The following is a 21350-nucleotide window of genomic DNA, read 5'->3' on the forward strand; positions in this document are numbered from 1 at the left end:
ACCACCTCATCAGGACATGGCTTAACTACAGTGTAAATCTGGAGAATGGGGCTTTATGAGATGGCGTTTAAGAAAGAATTAAAACTACCAGCCTCGTGTTTCCTTTCAGTGTACAAACATGGCATTATTGCTAATCAGAAGTGTAAAAAATAATCAATCCAACTCCCCCCCCACAAAAAAATCAATCAATCATCAATTGTGAGATTTAAGAACATTTTGAGTTCTTTTTATTTGCCTTCTAGTTTTTGACCCTTTCATAGAGAGCCTAGGTCATGTTTTCAAGCTTTTCTCCTCAATGATGAAGATTAAGAATATACTTTTCTTTTAAAATGAGAGCTCAGATTCTCATATAATTACATTACTCCAAGTGCTGGGATCTTCAGAAAAATATCAAACATATCAAGAGCTGGTAATATTATTTGGATGTGTCAGAAGATTCTACTATTGCCAGAAAGACGACATGAAATGAATCCTTAATTTCTCTGTGGATGGAATTAGGTGTGGTCAAGTAGCAAGGTGAGGGGATAAAAGCCAAACTTTTTGTCCAGGATTGGATGCGAGAAGGAAGACATCTATTAAATCATTTCAGAATAGCTGGGTTATCCCACAGCAGTTCAGCAACACTCCACCCACACAACTTCTTTGATTTGTATTCTATGCTGCCATGTACAACAGAAGTGCTGTTGCCAACTCCAAATGCTTTAAAAAAACACAGTCGACTCCACGACAATGAGCTTTTAAAAATAATTTTTGGGCCCTTTTTAGTTGCCATTTCTATTTTAACCACTTGGAGGTACACTGAAATCTGATTTTTATTATTTTCTTTGCAACTATAAGGCCTAAAAACTTTCTCTTAAAAATGAATGCCGAGATTTCACCGTAATGACTTGACCTCACTTTAAGAAAAACTCCAACTACTGTAGCTTTTTGAGGAACTCACAAGAATTGTGCAACACTTTATACTGCTGCTGTGCTTCACTGCAGAAGTGGCTACATTTCAAGGTGGAGGAAGCAAACCCTGTGTGTACTTTGTAGAGCTACTGGAACTCTTTGGGAAGCGGCAAGAGGAAAGTTACCACTTACAGAGGCTGACTTATTTTAATAGTCCCCCTCTTGGCCCAGTCCCAGCCTGGTGAAGTGGGGTTGGCAGATGAACATGACTCTTGGCACTGAAGGGCCAGAGGCTGAGGGGGAAGCATTGCAGTGATTGGGGTCAGGCTGTGAGCATAAGAACCATTATACTGGGTCATGCCAAAGGTCCATCTAGCCTAGTATCCTGTCTTCTGACAGTGGCCTGTGCCAGAGAAGGCATGAACATTAAAGGTAATCATTGAGCGAGTCATCCAGTTGCCCATTCCCAGCCCTGCTAAACAGAGGCTAAGGACACTATTCCTGCTCATCTTGCCTGATAGCCATTGATGGACCCATCCTCCATGAATGTATCTAGTTCTTTTTTGAACCCTGTCAAAGTCCTGGTCTTCCCAACATCTTCTGGCAAGGAGTTCCACAGGTTGACTGTGTGTTTTGCTTGTTGTAAACCTTACACCTATTAATTTCATTGAGGTGACCTTCCTAGTTCTTGTACCTCCACCCATGCCCAGGGGACTCCCTCCCCTGGGAGGTCACAACCTGGGCTGGGGGCTTTAAAGCAGCCAGGTGAAGGCCTCCAGAGACTCCTAGGCTATGTCTAGACTGCAGGCTTCTTTCGAAAGAGGCTCTTTCGAAAGATCGCGTCTAGACTGCAGGCGGATCTTTCGAAAGAGCAATCCGCTTTTTCGAAAGAGCACCCAGCGAGTCTGGATGCTCTCTTTCGAAGACGCCCTATTTACATTGAAGAACGCCTTCTTTCGAAAGAGGAACTTTCGAAAGAAGGCGTTCTTCCTCGTAAATTGAGGTTTACCGCCATCGAAAGAAAAGCCGCGTTCTTTCAAATTAATTTCGAAAGAACGCGGCTTGAGTCTGGACGCAGGGGAAGTTTTTTCGGGAAAAGGCTACTTTTCCCGGGAAAAGGCTACTTTTCCCGAAAACAACCCTGAGTCTGGACACAGCCTCTAGGGTGCAGGAGCGCCAATCCCAGCAAGTAGGGCGCCCCCTGCCAAGCCTGGGGATCCTGCCGCTTTCCAGCGCCCTCGCAGCAGGGCAGCGCCTTTTCCCTCCCCCCTGCCAGAGAAGGGGGGCTCCGAGGTGTGGCGGGAGGGCCCGGGGCGCTGGCTGCGCGCGGCAGGGTGGCGCGGCCTGGGCTGCCCGCGCTGCCAGGTGGCGGCCCAGAGCCTCCCTGCGCGCGGAGCCGCCGCTCCATGCAAATGCTCCATTGTCATCGCCGGGGCGCCAGCGGCTGGGCAGAGCTCCGCGCAGCGCCGGCGGCAGCGGCAGCAGCGAGGCGAGGGGCGGCTGCCTCGGCTCAGCCCCGGCGGGGGCCCGGAACGCGCCGTCCCTGCCGCCCCCCCCCCGCGAAGCACGAAAGAGCCCGGAGGAGGACGGGCACGCCGGGGTGCTGGCACAGGTAAGCGCTTCCCGCAGCCACCCACCGTGCCCCGCTGCCTCCCCCCCGCCTCGGGCAGCCGCGCCGCGGAGCGCCCTGCCCGGGGCGGGGGCGTTGGGCCACCCCGGGCAAAGCGGGGCTCAGGCGGGGAGAGGGGGGCAAAGCACGAGGCGCCGTGGCCCCACAGCAGGGAGCTCTAGAGCAGCACGAATGGCTTCAAAGGCAGGTGGTGACTGATTGGCATTGGGGAGGGAGCGGAGTCTAGCGCCCGCGGGGACACGCCGTGCTGCCTGGCTGAGAACCTCCATCCCGGCATGGTCCTGCCCAGGCTGACGGTGTGAACGCAGGCAGTCCGTGAGCCAACACACCAACCACAGGCACATGCAGGAACTTTCAGAAAGGAAAGGTGTCTCTGGCACTCTTCCTCCAGTTGAGATGCTAACGTTAGCCTCCCCCTTGCAATCGGTCTCAGAGCCAAAGTAGCCTCTGATTGCTTCATAAGCCCTCCTCCCCCAAGAAACGCTTTTCAATCCTTGCAGTTAAAATAAAAGAAATTAAAAAAAAAAAAAAGCTTTGAAGAACTCGTGGTAAGTGGAGATGCAGAGGTCGCGTAATTGAGGGAGTTATTTTTGAAGGTAAGATTAAGATCATGTAAAGGGTAGTGTTGCTTTTAGACTATACTTTAGAAAGAGGTGAAGTGGTTGAGAATTATGCTGCATGTTTGAGTTAGGTGGTAAAATTAAAAAAAAAACCCACTTACGTTTTCTGGATTCTGTGCTGTCGTATAGATCTTCAGCACATTCCTTGCCCTTTGGTTGACTTCCCAAGAAATCTTGGTTGTGATGATTTTCCCGTTTCTTTCATTGGGTTTCCATAACTTCTGTAATGTTGAACTGTGTAGCATTTAAGAATTATTTTGACAATATATATGATTACACTAGTAGTTTTTTCAGTGTAACTTGTTTTCCAGTTCTGTCTGGAATTAATTCATTTTAATTGTAATTATGATGGAAAAATATGCATTTTCAGTTTGTGGTGTTACTGCAATTGTTTTTGTTTATTTACTCAATTTATCATTCTTTCTAATTTGTTGTTAGTGTGGCTGTAGGAAAATAGGAATTGTTGTGCTAGAGCAGGCCATTGGCCCCTTTAGTCTAGTGTTCTGTTTCCTGCGGTAGACTATGCTTAATGTTTGAAAATAAGCTGAAGCCTACTCGCTCTGCGTCTTGTCAATAATGCAATCTGGAGCTGCAGTTCCCATAACTTCTTGATCAAGCTAAATTTGTTTATATAATTTTTTGTAATGCATTTTTTCATGTATTTTACTGCTCTTCATTAATGTGTGATTTGTGTCCATTTGTTTTACTGAAGCTAACTTTTCAGTTCAGTGCGAACTGGGAGATGTGAGTTGTGGAGGGATTTTGAGATTTAACGCTGCTGTGTTATATAGAAGATACTTTGGGGTGTATTTGTGTTCATAAGAGATGTAGTTAGTTTTATGTGCAACAGGTACTGTCAGGGCCATGAAGCATTAGTTACCATGATAGCAGAGATGGTTGCCTTCTTCTTGTGAAGGCTGAGGCATGATAAATCAACCTAGAAAGGCAATGAGACACTGCAATTAATTGCATCTACTGAAGGGAGAAGTGGCTTTGTGTGGTGTTCACCATCTGCTGCAATGTAAAATATTCCAAGAGGTCACCCACATTGAAGAGAAATCCCTTTGTTATATTCATGTTTTATCTTAACTAAAGATATAGAGCTGTCATATATTTTTGTTTAATTTCCCCAAATTGGAAGAAAAGCAGCAAAACAGAATTAAAGTGTGCATTTTAGAGAATGTTGTCACTTTACAGCTGTCATTCAGTCAAGGTTAGTGTACAGGGATTTGCATATCAAATTAAAATTACACTTTTATGGCATGCTTTATATTCATAATGCAATTATACATGTACTGTGCTGATTTAAGACATTCTGATTTCCTTTTTTCTCCATTCTCCTTTCCAAATGTGGTAGCTAGATTGTAAGTAAGTGACTATTTCATAATAAATCATCTTTTTAAACTCCATTGGATAGGGACCAAACCTTCCCTTTGGTTTCCTTTTTTTTTTTTCTAATTTCCCTTTTGTTTTCTTCTACAGACGAAGTTTTCTGCATCAAAGAAGTCACTCATCACTATTACTCGTCTTTCTCTTTTGTCGTCTTATCTATTTAAGGCTTTCTAATGTGCCTATTATAGGAATATCCAAGCACATCTATTTCTTGTATTTCCATTTATTTCTTTATATTCTGGGGAGCCATTCTAACATAATATCTTTTGTTTCTATCTTGCTTAGACTCAGGCCTGAATTTAATTAGTGAATCCGTTCTTCCTAGTCACTTTTGCCTAGAACACACTGGGAAAGTTTGAATCCACTCCAGGTATAGAAATTGTAGCTCAGACTTTTGTCTTCAATGAGCGTAACTAGCAGATTAAGTTCACCTTGAATTTTGGTGAAATTTGTGACTTAGGCCCAGCTCTGTCTTTCTGCACCTGATTAGCAGACCACAATCATCAATCTTTGACTTAAACATAAGAATGTCCATACTGGGTCAAACCAACCCAATATCTTGTCTTCCAACAGTGGCCAATGCCAGATGCCCCCAAGGGAGTGAACAGAACAGGTAAACCTCAAGTGACCTCTCTGTCATCCATTTCCAGCCTCTGACAAACAATGGTTAGGGACATCATTCCTTCCCATACTGAATAATAGCCATTGATGGACCTAACCTCCATGAATTTATCTAGTTCTCTTTTGAACCCCGATACAGTCCTGATCTTCACAACATCCTCTGGCAAGGAGTTCCACAGATTGACTGTGCTCTGCATGAAGAAAAGCTTCCTTTGGTTTGTGTTAAACCTGCTATCTATTAATTTCATTTGTGACCCCTAGTTCTTATGGGAACAAATAAATAACTTTTCCTTACTCACTTTTTCCACAACAGTCATAATAATATCGACCTCTATCATATCCCCCCCTTAGTCTCTTCTTTTCTAAGCTGAAAAGTCCAAGTCTTTTTAATCTCTCGACATATGGCACCTGTTTCAAATCCCTGATAATTGTTGTTGCCCTTTTCTGAACCTTTTCCAATACCAATATAACTTTTTTGAGAAAAGGCCACCATACCTGTACACAGTATTAAAGATGTGGATGCACCATGGATCTATATCGAGGCAATAAGATGTTCTCTGTCTTATTTTCTATCCTTTTAAAAATAATTCCTATTGTTTTGTTTGCTTTTTTGATTGCCGCTGCACATTTAGTGGAAGTTTTCAGAGAATTATCCACAGGGACTCCAAGATCTCCTTCTTGAGTAGTTATAAATTAGTCCTTATCATTTTATATGTATTGTTGGGGTTATTTTTTCCATGTGCATTACTTTACATTTATCAACATTACATTTCATTTGCCATTTTGTTGCCCAATCACTTAGTTTGGTGAGATCTTTTTGAAGCTCTTCACAATCTGCTTTGGTCTTAACTATCTTGAGTAGTTTAGTATCATCTGCAAATTTTGCCATCTCACAGTTTACTCCTTTCCAGATCATTTATAAATAGGTTGAATAGGACTAGTCCCAGAATGTACTCTTGGGGGACATACCTCTCTTCATTCTGAAAACTAACCATTTATTCCTACCCTTTGTTTCCTGTCTTTTAACCCATTATCAATCCATGAGAGAGCCTTCTCTCTTATCCCATGACAACTTTACTTAAGAGCCTTTGGTGAGGGACATCTGGAAATCTAAGTACACTATATCCTCCTTGTCCATATGCTTGTCAACCTCCGTCAAGAAATCTAGTAGATTAGTAAGGCATTACTAATTCACAGAAACTATGTTGACTTCCCCCCAACATATTATGTTAATCTATGTGTCTGACAATTTTATTCTTTACTATAGTTTCATCTAACTTGCCTAGTACTAACATTAGAGTTACTGGCCTATAATTGCCAGGATCACCTCTAAAGCCCCCCCCCCCCTTTTTTTTTGTGTGTGTGTGCAATTCCCCTTTCTGAAATTAAATGCCACAGTGTTTTCCCCTCCACAGGGATGTTAAATTTTTTTTACGTTGTGGCCACTATTTCCAAGTGGTCCAGTTATATTAACCTCTTGAACCAGATCCTGCGCTCTACTTAAAACTAAATCAAGAATTGCTTCTCCCCTTCTGGTTTCCAGAACCAAATGCTCCAAGAAGCAGTTATTTAAGGTATCAAGAAATTTTATCTTTGCATCTCATTCTGAGGTGATGTGTACCCAGTCAATATAGCGATAGTTGAAATCCCCCACTCCTATCAAGTTTTTTATTTTGATAGCCTCTCTAATCTCCCTTAGCATTTCATAGTCACTATCATTATCCTGGTCAAGTGGTTGATAATATATCCCTACTGCTATATTCTTATTATTGGAGCATGGAATTACTATCCATAGAGATTCTATTGAACGTTTTGGTTAACTTAAGCTTTTTACTTCATTTGATTCTACATTTTCTTTCATGTATAGTGCCACTCCCCCCACCAGCATAACCTGTTCTGTCCTTCCAATATATTTTGTACTTTGGTATGACTGTGTCCCATTGATTGTCCTTATTCCACCAAGTTTTTGTGATGCCTATTATATCAATATCCTACTTTTATACGAGACATTCTAGTTCATCCATTTTATTATTTAGAGTTCTAATGTTTGTGTATAAGCATTTTAAAAATGTGTCACTATTTATCTGCCATTTCCTGATGTAAGACTCTTTTTCATTTGATTTGTTTTTCATCTGATCTTACCCATATTTTATCATCTTCTATCCTTTCCTCTTTACTTGAACATAGAGAATCTGTATTAATAGACCCTCCCCTAAGAGATGTCTCTGTCTGATCCATGTGCTGTCCATAAGCTTTCCTCTGGCCCTTAACATTAAAAATGTCATAAAGCAGGTTTTAAACTAAGTGACAGCACTCTGGTTCCATTTTGGTTTAGGTGGCCCCATCCTTCCTGTATAGTTCTCCCTTTCCCAAAAGTTTCCCGAGTTCCTAATACATCTAAATCCCTCCTCCCTACACCATCACCTCATCTGTGCATTGAGACTCTGAAGTTCTGCCTGCCTACCTAGCCCTGCCCTGCGCATGGAACTGGAAGCATTTCAGTGAACGCTACCATAGAGGTCTCAGATTTAAATCTCTCTTTCCTAGCAGGTGAAATTTGACCTCCAGACCCTTTCTCCTACCCTTCCCTATGTCTTTGGTACCTACACGTACCACAGCCACTGGCTTCTCCCCAGCACTACACATAAATCTATCTAGATGTCTTGAGAGTTCTGCAACTTTCACACCAGACAGGCAAGTCACTATATGGTTTTCCCGATCATCATAAACACTGCTGTCAAGGCGCCATTTCGGGAGGCTAGGGAAGGCAGCAGCTGTGTGCTCTGGGACCTGGTTTGCTTTTCATCCCATTCCCCGGACTCTCCCTTCACCCGCCGAGTATGAGAGGCAAGCATGGAATGCAAGTACTTTCCCTTCACTCCCTTAGCATCTGGGGAGCAGGATGAAAAGCAAGCCACATCCCAGAGCGCACGGCTACTACCCCACCCCTAGCCTGCCAAAATGACATCCTTGACAGCTGTCTCTCTCTCTTTCTTGTCTATGACTTCTTATTTTTGTCTACACAGTAAAAACTCTCATCCAATCATTATATTTTCCTGAACTGATTACTGAAACCGTCTTGCTGGACTCTAACACCAGCATTCATGATTCCTTTCCTCTCTAATTTTCCTTAATCAACACACAACTCAGCTACTAAGATCATCTTCCTAAAGTTGATCTGATCACATCCAGGCCAACTTTGAAGCTTTCTGTTGCTTCCCTTTCCCCATGACCTCCAGTGCCTACAGAACTCTTCCCTTCCTTGCTTGTCTTATGGTTTCTTTTCATGTTGCTCCTCATCCCGGCCATATCTTTAATAATGCCAGTTTGTTCCCCAGTTTATTTTATTCTCTCTCAACCATCTTTAGCCATTTTTTTTCAGGCTGCCATCCATTAGACATGGAACACCCTTTCTTACACATTCAGCATTCAAATCCCTAAGCTACAGTCCTACTTCTTTAGTAGAAAACCTGTAATAAATTAGTCAAGTACTTGCTAAGTACTCTTAGAAATATGTAACACTTCAAGGTAAATGTTTGCAGGTTTAGTGTGTAAATTAGCAAAGAGATACTTAAGGGATAAGTGTGACAATGAAATTACATTGCATTTTGTTAAATCTACACAACATTTATTTACATAAATTATGAAACCTAAATTATTAAGTACCTTATATTACAAAACTTGTTGTTGTTCATACTGTTGCCTCTTTGTGTATGCTTTGGTTTAGACAAATATAATTTTAGTGAATTTCATAGTCAGTTTCTCCTTCAGGTTCTTGGAATTACAGTGTTTGAGGGTGAATAAATTATACACGTATAATGAATTATAATTTAATTTAATGTTATGAAAATATTTCTATTGATCTAGATTGATTTTTTTTACAAAAGAATAACCTTTTGATCAAATTTTAAATTGTTAGCAGCCCTTTAGTTCTGCTCCCTATGAACAGATGCAAAAATAGGATCCGATTCTCTGCTCTGTTACAGTCATTATATGGCAGTAAAACTCCCCTTTCATATACTTAAAACCTGTGAGTAAATGAAGTCTGTTTCTCAAATTATGCAATAATATAAAATATTTTGGTTACTGCTTTAGACTGAAGAATAAACAAGCAGGCACCTGTGGTAAAAGTGTACGTAATGAATGGTATGGAAAGGGAGATCAGAAACTTCTTATTCCTCTTATATCCTAATACAAGAACAAATGAACATTCAGTGATGTTGAATGGTGGCAAATTTAAAACTGATAAAAGGAAATAACTTTGCATTCAACATGTAATGAAGACTGTTATGACTATACCAGCAACTACTGGAGTCTATGGATCTGGTTATACCCTTTTGTTCTAAGACTCATGTTAGACTTTGGAATAGGGAAATAAAGATCTGTTCCTTTCCACTGCTTCTGTATGTCACATGTTTTATTTTTAGTAAAATGAGTCTCTTACAATGATAGAGCATTTGTCACCTGAATCCCTTAGTTTGCAAGAGAACTGGAGGAGGTGACAGAAGTGCTTTCAGTTTGCTAGAAGTAAGTGGTATGATATATATAGTAGCCCATTGTCTGTGAGTCTGTAACGCTGACGTACACGGCCAAATGGCCGCTTGCCGCCACTTGCTCCCCCGCCGGGGCCCAGCTGAGCACCGCTTGGCTAGGCCCAGAGGGAGCGCCGCTCAGCTGGGCCTGGGGCAGCAAGCGGCCGGTGCTCAGCTAGGCCCAGTGGGAGCGTGGCTCAGCTGGGCCCAGCTAGGCGGCGCCACGTGCCACGGAGGGAGGGGAAGGGGGCGGAGCTGGCCAGAAGGGGGGCGGGAAGCAGAGCTGGGGGGAGATCGGGGGCTGTGGGGCTGGAGGGGAGGAAGGGGGGGAGGGAAGCAGCGCTGGCTGGGGGGAGGAGGAGGAGGAGGGTGTCCGGGGGGTCCGTGGGGCTGGCCGGCAGGAAGAGGGGGTGGGAAGCAGAGCTGGGGAGTGATCGGGAGCCGTGAGGCTGGATGGGAGGAGGGGGGCAGGAAGCAGACCTGGGAGGGGGGGTTCAGCCACTGGCCACAGCTGGACCCCAAATGGCTGCTTGCTCCCCAGCTGCAGCCCAGCTGAGTGGTGCTGACACTGCGCCGCTCAGCTGAGCCCTGGTGGGACAGGAAGGGGGGCAGGGCGGTGATATACACAGCCGGGAGGCAGGGCCGTGTATGTCCCCGCAGCACTCAGCCGAGCCACCATGGAGGGAGGGAAAGGGGGCGGGGCAGTGATGTACACGGCCAGGGGGCAGGGCTGTGTATGTCACAGTCTCCCTTCCCCTCCTGCTGTGCCCCTCAGCTGGGCCGCCAGGGGAGCCAGAAGCGCAAGGGGTTGTTTGGGCTCCCCTGGGGTGGGAGGGGAACGGAGGGCGGTGACATACATGGCCCAGCCCCCTGGCCGTGTACGTCACTGCCCCGCCCCCCCCCCCCTCCCTAGCGGCAGCCTGGCTCAGCAGGCAGCACTCAACCAAGCGCCACAGTGGGAGGGAAGGGGAAGGGGAGCGGGGAGAGATGGAGGGGAGAGAAAGGCAGTAGGAGGAGGAGAAGAGAAAGGGAGAGTGAGAGGCAGGAGGGGAAGAAGAGAAAGAAAGAGATGGAGTGAGAGGCAGGAGTTGGAGGAGAGCTGAGAGAGAGCGGGGGAGGCAGTAGGAGGAGAGAGAGAGAGAGCGAGAGACAGACAGAGCGAGTGAGCTCAGGAGAGAAGACCTGAAAATCCCGTCTTATGACGGGCTAATTGGCTAGTTAAAGATAAATGGGAGAAGGCTAAATCCTCTCTCTACTGCATTTGGTGGGTTGCAAGGCATTGAATGATTTACAGTGCATTACAGTGGAAGAATGGGGACTGCAAATTGTTTGATGAAGCCATTCAAGAAATACTGGGATTCAAGGAAGAATGTTGCTTGGGAGAGACAGACTTTCTTTAGAAATAACGATTGTGCCAACGTAAAGGACCTTAGTTTAAACAGGAATAAATACCAGATGAACCTGAATGCAAATAGCTATGTAAAACTCCTATTCAGTGACTTTGGGAGTGAATAAGGTAGAGGCAATTGTACAAAAGGAAAATCCTGCAATCAGTGAGGCCTTATATAAATATATTGGCATGTTCAAATAGCTAAGCAAATTGATTCCTGATTTGTCACATTAAGTGGTCCCTCCCAGAATTCTTCTTGAAGAATATAGAATAGCCCAGACGTGGGCAATAATTTTTTGCTGGGGGACACTTCAAAAATTTCTGAAGTGGCCCTGGGCCACACCAGAAGGGGTGGGGCCTCAAGTGAAAGGGGTAGGTTCGGGATACTTGTGGGTTCCCCACCCCCAGACCATAATTGGAGGCCAGTTATGGTCTGGGGGTGGGGGAGTGCCTTTGCCCTCCTGCCACCCCCTTCTCCCTAGGTGCCCATGCCCCTGACTGGGAGGAGACTTCCCTCTCTCCCCTCCCCCCAGGCCAGTCAGGATCTAGAGGCAGGGGAGCGTGTGAAGTTTCCTCCGCTCTGTCCCCACCCTGCACAGTGCTTAAAAGCGCCATGTGCTCCTGGCAGGGTGGGAAGAGGCTTCATGTGCTCCCCAGGCCAATTAAGGCCTGGGAGCGTGTGAAGTCTTCTCCTGCCCTGCCAGGAGCGCATGGCACTTCTAAGTGCCGCGTGCTCCTCACAGGGCAGTGCCAGGGCGGAGGAAACTTTGCATGCTTCTCCACCCCCAGACCCTGATTGGCCTGGGGGCTGGGAAGTGGTAGGGCCTCCGTGAGCCAGATCCACCAGTTTGGCAGGCCAAATCCAGCCTGTGAAGGCCCTTTTGCCCACCCCTGGAATAGCCTGAGATGAGGCATGAGAAAAGTTTCTTGAATTTTTAAATCAAGAAACAAAATCATGGATGCACCAGCACATATATATTTTACGATGTAACAGTGACCCAAAAATCTAATTTGCATAAGCTTAAATGCACTGAAGGCTTTTGTTCTATTAGATAGTCAGCCAATGAAATATACTTCAAAAGCACTGATTAACCACAATCCACTAGAAAAAAATTCTGGCATTTGATTTTGGTTGAGTAGTTTCCTAAAGATGTTTCTAGTCAGAAATTGGATGAGAAAGAAATAGACCATATACCACTGGAATAAATATTAAAGAAAAGATTCTGATTATTGCTGAAGAACTGTAAGTACTTGTTAAATATGAAAGATAGGTTTTGTTAAGGAGCTTTTTGCAATAGGCATGCTCTCAAGAGTACCTATAAATAATGAAAGCAGGAGCTCCAGGAATAGAGGAATCTGAAGGAAATAACATTCAAGTGTTACCCATTGCTGAAACTAAATATTAGAAGCCCAAATGAGAAACAGAACGATTAAGAGCTCAAGAGAATAATCTTACATCGGTGTTGAAAAGAAAAAGCAAAAATGTGGGATTATGTACAAAGAAATTCATCTTATAATGACACATAGCTTGATTAGGAATACTAAGAATAATCCACAGTGCTCGTGTGTGTACTAAGTAATGTAAGAACAGAGCCCTATTTTGGCTGGGAACACGGCAGCCACTGGGGGAGGGGAAAGGCAATCAAGTGTGAAATCTTCAGTCAGTACAGAAATTAGACTGCAAAAAGACCACTGGAATACCATGACATTCATGGTTCATCTTTTTTGTCCAGTGTTTCCTGTTTTCATTTCCATTCTCATAAAAAAATTTTGCTAATATCAGGGAGTGCTTGTCTCCTTTGGAGGCCTAATGAAAAGAGCTTCAGGCTTATTTCATTGTCTTCACCCTTGGAATCCAGAAAGCTTCAGTTTTGAGCTCCTTGGGATTTTAGAGAAATGACTGAAAGCTGGGGAAAGGGTTAGAGCAAAAAACCAATTGCCTGTAGTATCATCCTACCTTGATAACTTTCATTAAGATCTATTAAGATCTCTTGCCAGGGATGTATATTACCCTGGAGTTGGAAACAGACAACAGGTAATCCTATAGAAAGCTATCCTCTGTAGGGACTTCTTTGCATTACAGTTCTCATCCTTTCCTTTTCCAGTTTTCTGGGGTCTGAAAAGGTAGGAAGACCTCTTCCTCTTTGAAGTCTTTAAACCTTTAACCATCTGGGGTGAAACTCTATAAAAGTGAATATAGCTGAGGTGATTTTGTTTTCCTATTCCCTTTGTCCTCCTCTAGTCCAGTTTTTAGGCTATTTTATTTATCTCCAATCTTAAATCAGAAGAAGCCTCTGAAATGAGAGTTCCTTCTTCCTGTTCCCTCCCAATTAATTCTAAGTACATGATAAGGAAAGGCAAGTAGGACCCAACCCCAGCTACAAATCATTAATGGAGGAGAAACATTTGAAAGAAACTGGATCACTGAACGTCTGATATTTTCCCAAAGTTATTTGAAGCTCCAGTAATCTTTTTTTCTTATTCATTGTTTTCAGTTTGCTGTTGGTGTAAGCAGAATGTTTGATGTCCCTGAAATCAGTCTGTAGAATCAATTCTTAAATTGCATATGTTACTGGCCTACTAAGATTTTTCCATCACTGTGACTGAAAGCAGTCAGTATGTTGGTTATATATTTAATTAATTAATTGGTTTATTGATGAAATATTAATATTTTAATTCATATATTTAAATAATTCCTTTGGGTCCAGGGGCAATTTTTTAAGATAGTGTGTAGATCACAACCAAATAAATGAGATATAGAAATCGAACATTCCTATAAACCTTTTTCTCACAAACAGGAAAATGAGACCTCCAATGAAATTTAAAGGAAATAACATTTAAATACTATTTAAAATATTTGTTTACACATTGCATAGTTTTCCACTGGAACTTATGGACACATACACAGGATAAACCATTTTATTTTATTTCGGTGACTATAAATCATCTTATTTTAGGCCATATGCAAACCACTACCTGACTGGGGGTAGGAAGACACTTCCTTTATGGACAAGTTCCCTAATAGTCCATTATGGGATTTCTTGTATCTTCTGAAGAAGCAATTTATACTAATTTACTGTCTGGTATTTTTCACTGCAGTTCCAGAGTTCAATTATGTGCAGCAAAAATTAGGAAGTCTTGGCTTGTTTAATTATCCATACTGTATATTTTAATTTAGACTAATGAACAGATTTGGGCAGAAAATAAAATCTTACTTGCTTATAAATACAGCTTGTGAAGTCTTTTTTTAAAATGTTTGCAATGAAAGGCACTGTATAACTATTGTTCCCTTTTGGTCGAGTGGTTGTTTATATTCAGACTTAGGCTCACAAGCCACAAGTGGCTTTTTAATGTGTCGCCTGCAGATCTTGGTAGCATGTGATATTAAAATACTGTGTGATTTAATTAACCATTTTCAGTTATTAACCAACCAGTGTGCTTTTACTACTTTTTTTTTTTTTTTTTTTTTTTTTTAAACCACTGTAGCTGATAAAAGTAGTAACACTTGGTCAGTCGTTTTGCTGTGAGAATAAATGGAATAATGAATGTATATTACTGTGTCTCTTGTGCGTAATGTTCATCGCTAATTTGGCGGCTCTGCTGAGATTTGCCTATATCCAGAGTACTGTAGGTCCTGCCTGTTAGCAGGAAACATTAATGATAGAATCAGATATTTCTTGGGTGTAGTCCTGCTTCTTTACCAAGAATGTACACAGTGTCCTGTTAGCCTGAATACAAGTAGGAATAGAAAACAGGAGATGCTTTCCATGTTCAAAATTCCATGCTTCATACTTGCTAGTACTCTGACCAAAAGAAGCTCTCTTGCTTGCTCCCATGGTTTGCTCTTGCTGAGTCCTGCTTTCAGGTTTCTCTCTTGGCTTTTGTACTTCTCTCTCACAGTCCCTGGGTGTGCCATCTGCCCCTCAGGGAAAACCCTTCTGCCTAAGGATGTTAAATTGCAGTTATTCGGCTAATTGTGTACTCGATACAATTGGATCAACTATATGATTAGTAGATAAGGACTGCTCTGCAGAACTGCAGTGGGGGCAGCTCCAGGAGCCGGCTTGGGCCAGGACTGAGCAGTCCTGGCTCATGCTGGCTCCGGGAGCCACCTGTGCTATGGCGCTGCATTTTAAATGTACTAAGAGCCACCTTTAAAATGCACAAGAGCAGTGTTCCAGACCAGCACAAGCCGGGACTGCTCAGTCCTGGCTTTGTGCTGAGTCCAGCAGCCCCTGTTCATGGTAGACAGTTCTGTTTTACATCCTCCCCCTGCTGTGTCCAGGCTAGGTGGCATCATGGAGATGGTGCTGGGGGGAACTCGCTTTTAAGCCAGCTCTCCCCAGCACTGGCTCCTGTTTCTTTCCCCCCTTTGCTGCCTCTTATGCTTACCAGGTAGTCGACTACTTGCTAACACCCCTACTTCTGCCCACATAAACCTATTTTTTTTATCAGCCTTACACATGGCTTAGTCCCTTTGGGTACGTCTACACTACAGCGCTAGTTCGAACTAACTTAGTTCGAATTAGTTAATTCGAACTAAGCTAGTTCGAACTAACGCATCTAGAACTAAAAACTAGTTCGAATTAGCGTTTTGCTAATTCGAACTAGCAAGTCCACATTGAGTGGACTCTGAACAGGGCTTAAGGATGGCCGGAAGCAGTGCCGGCAGGGCATCAGAGGAGGACTTAGAGCGTGGAGATGCTTTCTCAGGCTAGCCGAGGGCTGCGCTTAAAGGGTCCCGACCCCCACCCCGGACAGACAGTTCTCAGGGGTGCCCCGCTTACAAACCAGTCCTGGCTTGGAGTGCCCGAAGTACCCACACTGGGCATATCACACCACTCGGCCATCAGACCGGCTGCACATGCCGCATGCTGCCATCTGGGGAGAGGGGACAATCGGGGGGCTGCAGGAGAGCTTCCACCCCCAGAAGCCCGCAGAGCCAGCCCAGTCCTCCCCATCGGGGGCTCGTGCCCCATTCCTCCCTCACCTCCTTCCACTTACCCTTCCCTAGCCCCCCTTCTTATTGATGTACAAAATAAAGGACACATGTGTTCAAAAATAGAAACTCTGTTTATTTAACAAAACTCGGGGAAACTGGGAAAAGGAGGTGGGAGAGGGGAAGAGAGAGGCTGGGAGAGGGGAGGGGGAAAACTGGGAGGAGGGAGCTGAAAGGGGGAAGCAAGGGAAAGGAGGGGGTGGGGAAACTGAAGGATCAGGGGTGGGGGTCTCGCCGGGCCGACCGCCTCCCAGTACAGCGAGGGAGGGGGCCTCGGCGTCCCCGGGGGGATGGGGTGGAGGGTGCGGAGGTTGAGGTGGGGGGTGTGGACATTGAGGAAGAGGTTGTGGGGGTTGAGGAGGGAGAGGTGGGAGGGGGAGCAGGAGTGGGAGGAGGGACAGCATTTGGGGGGACAGCTGGTGCAGGATCAGCATGGGGCACCATGCTCTGCAGCAGGAGCTGCAGGTTGGTGCTCAGCCCTCGGAGCTCAGACAGCAGCTCGTGGCGGACCTGCAGGTCTTCCTGCATCCACGACCGTAGTGTGCGGTGCACGGCTTGCAGGGCCCCAAGGTGCTGGTCCCAGTATTCCTGCTCCGTGCTGGCAGTCCGGAGCAGGCTGCGGGTGCGGGAGCATGTCCCGGGCGGGGTGGTGCGCCCGGCACGAGCAGCTGGTGCAGCTGTAGAGAAAGAAGAGAAGTGGTCAGTTCTCCCTGGGGACGCAGAGGATGATGCCCAGCCCCCTCCCCAACTCCGCAACGTGAGGGTGACCATGTCCTGCACCGTCACAGCCGCTGTGCTTGTACAGAGGCCATGGTCAGGATGTCTGGCTCTCCCCGGGACTGGAAGCTGCCCCAAGACCGCACCCATGTCCCTGTGCCATGTATAGTGTGGCCGGGGCGGTGGGGGGAAAGGGGAGATGTCCCCTGCCTCCGTGTAGAGGGGACATGTGAAGGGAAATCATCCTGCTGGGTCCTGCCCCGGGGTCGGGAGCATGTCACGTCTCTTTGCACAAGCATGTGCCTATTGGGCAATGGCCCCTGGGTGTCACGCAGCTGGAGCCACCTGCCCAAGGGTGGCATGGCACGTGCTCGCACGTGCACAGGTGTCTGCGTGATCCGTGGAAGGCATGGCCCACGCGCGCAGTCCCTGGTCTCCCTGCCACCTCCCCCCCCGAACTACTTAATTCAAACTACTTACCTGGTACAGTCTCCCTGGACGACGCTGCTGGCGGTGACCCTTCTGGTGTGCCCAGGTCAGGGCCCTCTGGTCCCGGCTCGATGTCCCCCGGGCTGGCACGGACCGCCCTGCCCCCCAAGACTTGGTGGAGGGCAGTGAAGTAGGGGCAGGTGGCAGCCCCTGCAGTGGCGCCGCCTCTTGTGGCCCTGGTGTACGCCTGGCGCAGCTTTTTAATTTTAATGCGCACCTGCTCCTGGGTGCGCCTGTGTCCCCTGGTGGCCATGGCGGCTGCTATGCGCCCATAGACGACCGCGTTCCTCCTCTTAGTGCGGAGATCATGGACGTTGGGGGCCTGCCCCCAAACCTCAATGAGGTCCATGACCTCCGCACTAGTCCAGGAGGCCGCGCGCCGTCTACGGCCCCTGGCTGGCCCCTGGGTGCTGGGGGACTGGGCAGGGGACGTGTCACTCGCACTGGCTGCCTGGCTCATGGTGGGGCCACTGGTTCGGGGCAGAGACTCCTGGCAGGGCTGGCTGACTCCAGTGCCGTCTGGCCAGAGTCTGCCCCTTTAAGGGCCCGGGGCTGGGGGAGAGGAGAAGAGTTTTCCTGGTTGTGCCCAGAGAGGCCACCAGGGGGAACCTGGGAAGGGCTAGCCTCCCACTAGTTCGAACTAAAGGGCTACACAGCCCTTAGTTCGAACTAGCTAGTTCGAACTAGGCTTTAGTCCTCGTAAAATGAGGTTTACCTAGTTCGAACTAAGCGCTCCACTAGTTCGATTCAAATTCGAACTAGCGGAGCGCTAGTGTAGCACCTATTAAAGTTAGTTCGAACTAACGTCCGTTAGTTCGAACTAACTTTGTAGTGTAGACATACCCTAGGATATCTTTTATTTCTTCAGCTGTCTTCTGACATAAAGGAGTTAACTTCTTTATTTAGATGAAAGTCTTGCCCACTGATGGCCAAGACTAAAAAATCCACTGGAGCTCTATCCATCATCCTGATGTACTCCAAAATGATGACTCACTGTCTGACCCAGCCCAGATAAAATTTAACAAATTACAAATTGAATTGTACAGTCTTAACTATTTTTGTAGCATCTGTCTGTCAGGATATTTTTCATCATTAGCTAAATCTTATTTTCGTCCATCCAAATCAACTTGGAGCTTTTCTCTCCTTACCCGATTTCCTTTCAGCCAACTGGGAGAGACTGTTTTCAACAGGCCCCTGACAAGCATCTGTTTTTGTGAAGTTGCTGGCTGACAGAGCCTGTGCCCATTTTTGTTCTGATAATGAATTTGTTACCGTCACAACTCAGTCAGTTTGCACAGGCATAGCCTTTGCTTATGGGGGAAGCAATATTAGAGTCCTGTCCACTGTTACTTCCTGATGTCCTAATGGATAACTCTGGGTTTATTCATAGATCTGAACTATATTCTATATTGTTTAATTTGTCAGCACTCTATAAGGCTCCTACTCTTCTTTCTCATAAGATTGTAGAACCAGACCAGATCCATTATTTTAAGAGATACCCTTTTCTTATATACAAACTTATATGATAGCCTCTGGTAATATGAAAAGGCTTTATCTTCAGTTTTTCTCAAGCAAAGGCGTGAGATTTTTCAGTTTTGGATTGTAGGGCTTCCGCATGGTCCAAATCTCCTTGTTCTCTTCTGGAACTCCATACAAGAGATTTTGTGGCGTTCTTAGGCCTTATCTAAATGGGAGGAGTGATGAGTCACTGTTTGTACTTTGACAACTGTTTTATCAATTACTTGAACTCCTGGAGTCCCACTTGAACCTTCCTACCATTGCATTAGTTTTTGCGTCATCGGAGTTCTGTGTATTCCTAGAACCTCACAAACCTACTGAAATATTTTGGATTCAAAATTTCTCTCTCATTCTGTTTGTAACGCACGTAAGACCCAAAATCTGAGAGAGAACACATTTGCTGGGATGTCTGCTACTGTACTATCACTGCCTCTTGGTTCTACTGGCTATTTTGTGAAGTAGTCCTTTGCTAGCAACTTATTGATTGCCAAACGTTGTCTCTAGCAAAGGTCCAAACACAAGAACAGAAAAGCACTCCTATTGTTGCACTCATGAGGTACCGCATACAATAGTCCTGTGGCACCTTAGAGCAGTATTTCTCAAAGTGGTCCGCAGACCCGCTGCTAACTGGTCACTCCCATTTGTTTGCTTATTTACCGGCTCTGCAGCCACAGAGGTTGCAGCTCCCATTGGCTGCAGTTAGCCGTTTGCAGCTCCCATTGGCTGTGGTTCACAGGTTAGGCTGCTGCTTCCAGCGGCTCCCCTTGGCTGCAAATGGCGAACTGCAGGCAATGGGACCCAATGGTCATTTAGTAGCTTTCTCAGAGATGGTCCGCAGACCACTCTGAGAAACAGTACCTTAGAGACTAACACAAATATACAGAGCTTTCTAGGCAAAACTCACTTTGGCTACATCTAGATTACATTCCTCCTTTGACAGAGGAATGTAAATGAAGGACTTGGAAATCGCAAATGAAGAGCTGATTTACAAATATCATGCTTCATTTGCACAATCGCGTCTGAGCGCTTTTTCAGAAGAGAGATTTTCGAACCCCCTCCTCCCCGCAGTCTGGACTCTTTTTTGAAAGAACCTTTATTGTTGAAAAAATTAGGTTTACAGACTTCTTTTGGAAAAAAAAAATTCTCGAAAGAACCCCATCTAGACTGGGTGGTGGTGGTATTTTTGTTTTTGTTTGTTTGTTATCTCTTCTGAAAAAGTGCTCGGATGCGATTATGCAAATGAAGTGCAAAATTTGTAAATCAGTGCTTCATTTGCAATTTCGAAGTCCTTCATTTACATTCCTCTGTCAAAAGAGGAATGTAGTCTAGACGTAGTCTTAGTCAGATGATGAGCTGGAGTAGAAATAACACCAGAAACCAAGTTATTTATAGCAGTAAAAAAAGTACTCGTCAATTGTAGGACCGGTACTAATGAGGCTAATTAAGTGGGCTGGAAGTGTCCCATTCTTGGTTTTTGATGTACAAGTGCAGTGTTAAAGGCTTGAGAAACTGGCTTTATAATGCATCATCCAGTTAATGTCTTTGTTCAAGCAGAGGGATACAATGTCAGCGTTGCAGATGAATACTAATTCCACATTCTCTTTCTGTAAGTGGCTGGTGACATTCTTTTTGTAGAAGAATGGCAACTTTTAAATCCATGATTGAGTGCCCAGGCAAGTTAAAATGTTCCCCTAAAGCAGTGGTCTCCAACCTTTTTACACCCAAGATCACTTTTTAAATCTCAAAACAGGTGAAGATCTACCACCCCACCCCTTCCTTGAAGCCCCGCCCTCTCTATTCTCCTCCTGTCCATCACTTTCTATCCCCAGCCCTTACTTACACACTCTGATAAACCGTTTATTTTTAAATGATGCGATATATAAAATTAAAATTGTTTATAGTTATGAAATAAATGGTCTGTTTGTTATTCATGCTAAAATGAAGCATTTATAATTATACATTTTGTGGGGACAGAGTTTTGCAGCTGGGGGCAGGGGAGTGGGGACAGAATTCTGTAGCTGGGGACGGGAGTGGGGACAGCATTCTGTGGCTGGGGGGTGGGGTGTGGGGAGTGGGGTGCCAGTGGAGGCAGAGAGTCTCCTGCATCTGCCTCCTCCCAGGATTCCCCCCCCCAAGGGAAACCAGCATGTGCCGGCCCCCCCCCCCCCCGCAGCGCAGGGAAGCCCTGCATGCGCCTGTGCAGTGCAGGGAGCTGATGCTCCCTCCCGCAGTACTCCCAGCAGAGCAGCTAGCGCACTTCCGGAATTGCTGGAAGTGGCGCTAAGCTGCGGGACTTCTGTCCATCCCTGGGAAGCTGACACTGCCTCCATTTTCACTTGAGGTAGGTAGTGGGGCTTCTCGTGGGTGGGAGGGAACGGGGGGCGGGGTGGACAGGATGCCTCGTGATCAACTGGTCAAGGCCTCGTGATCAACCAGTCGATCGCGATCAACCTGTTGGTGATCACGGCCCTAAGGTTTTACCTGTCTTGAGGACATCCCTTCTTTGCTATACGAACATTGTATTTCCTTTTCCAATTTCCTACATGCTGCC

At 45.5% G+C, this 21350-nt stretch overlaps 1 protein-coding gene across 1 annotated transcript in view; it reads left to right on the forward strand.

Annotated features, from left to right (window-relative positions):
- Positions 1–2207: 2207 nt before the first annotated feature.
- PDE4B (phosphodiesterase 4B) overlaps positions 2208–21350 on the forward strand; it is a 415540-nt gene continuing 396397 nt past the window's right edge. Inside the window, exon 1 of the mRNA XM_075936176.1 lies at positions 2208–2503. The gene's annotated coding sequence lies outside the window, so the exon portion shown is untranslated. The remainder of the gene's footprint in view (positions 2504–21350) is intronic.

Source organism: Pelodiscus sinensis, chromosome 9, assembly GCF_049634645.1.
Source record: "Pelodiscus sinensis isolate JC-2024 chromosome 9, ASM4963464v1, whole genome shotgun sequence".
In the NCBI taxonomy this organism is placed as follows: Eukaryota; Metazoa; Chordata; order Testudines; family Trionychidae; genus Pelodiscus; species Pelodiscus sinensis.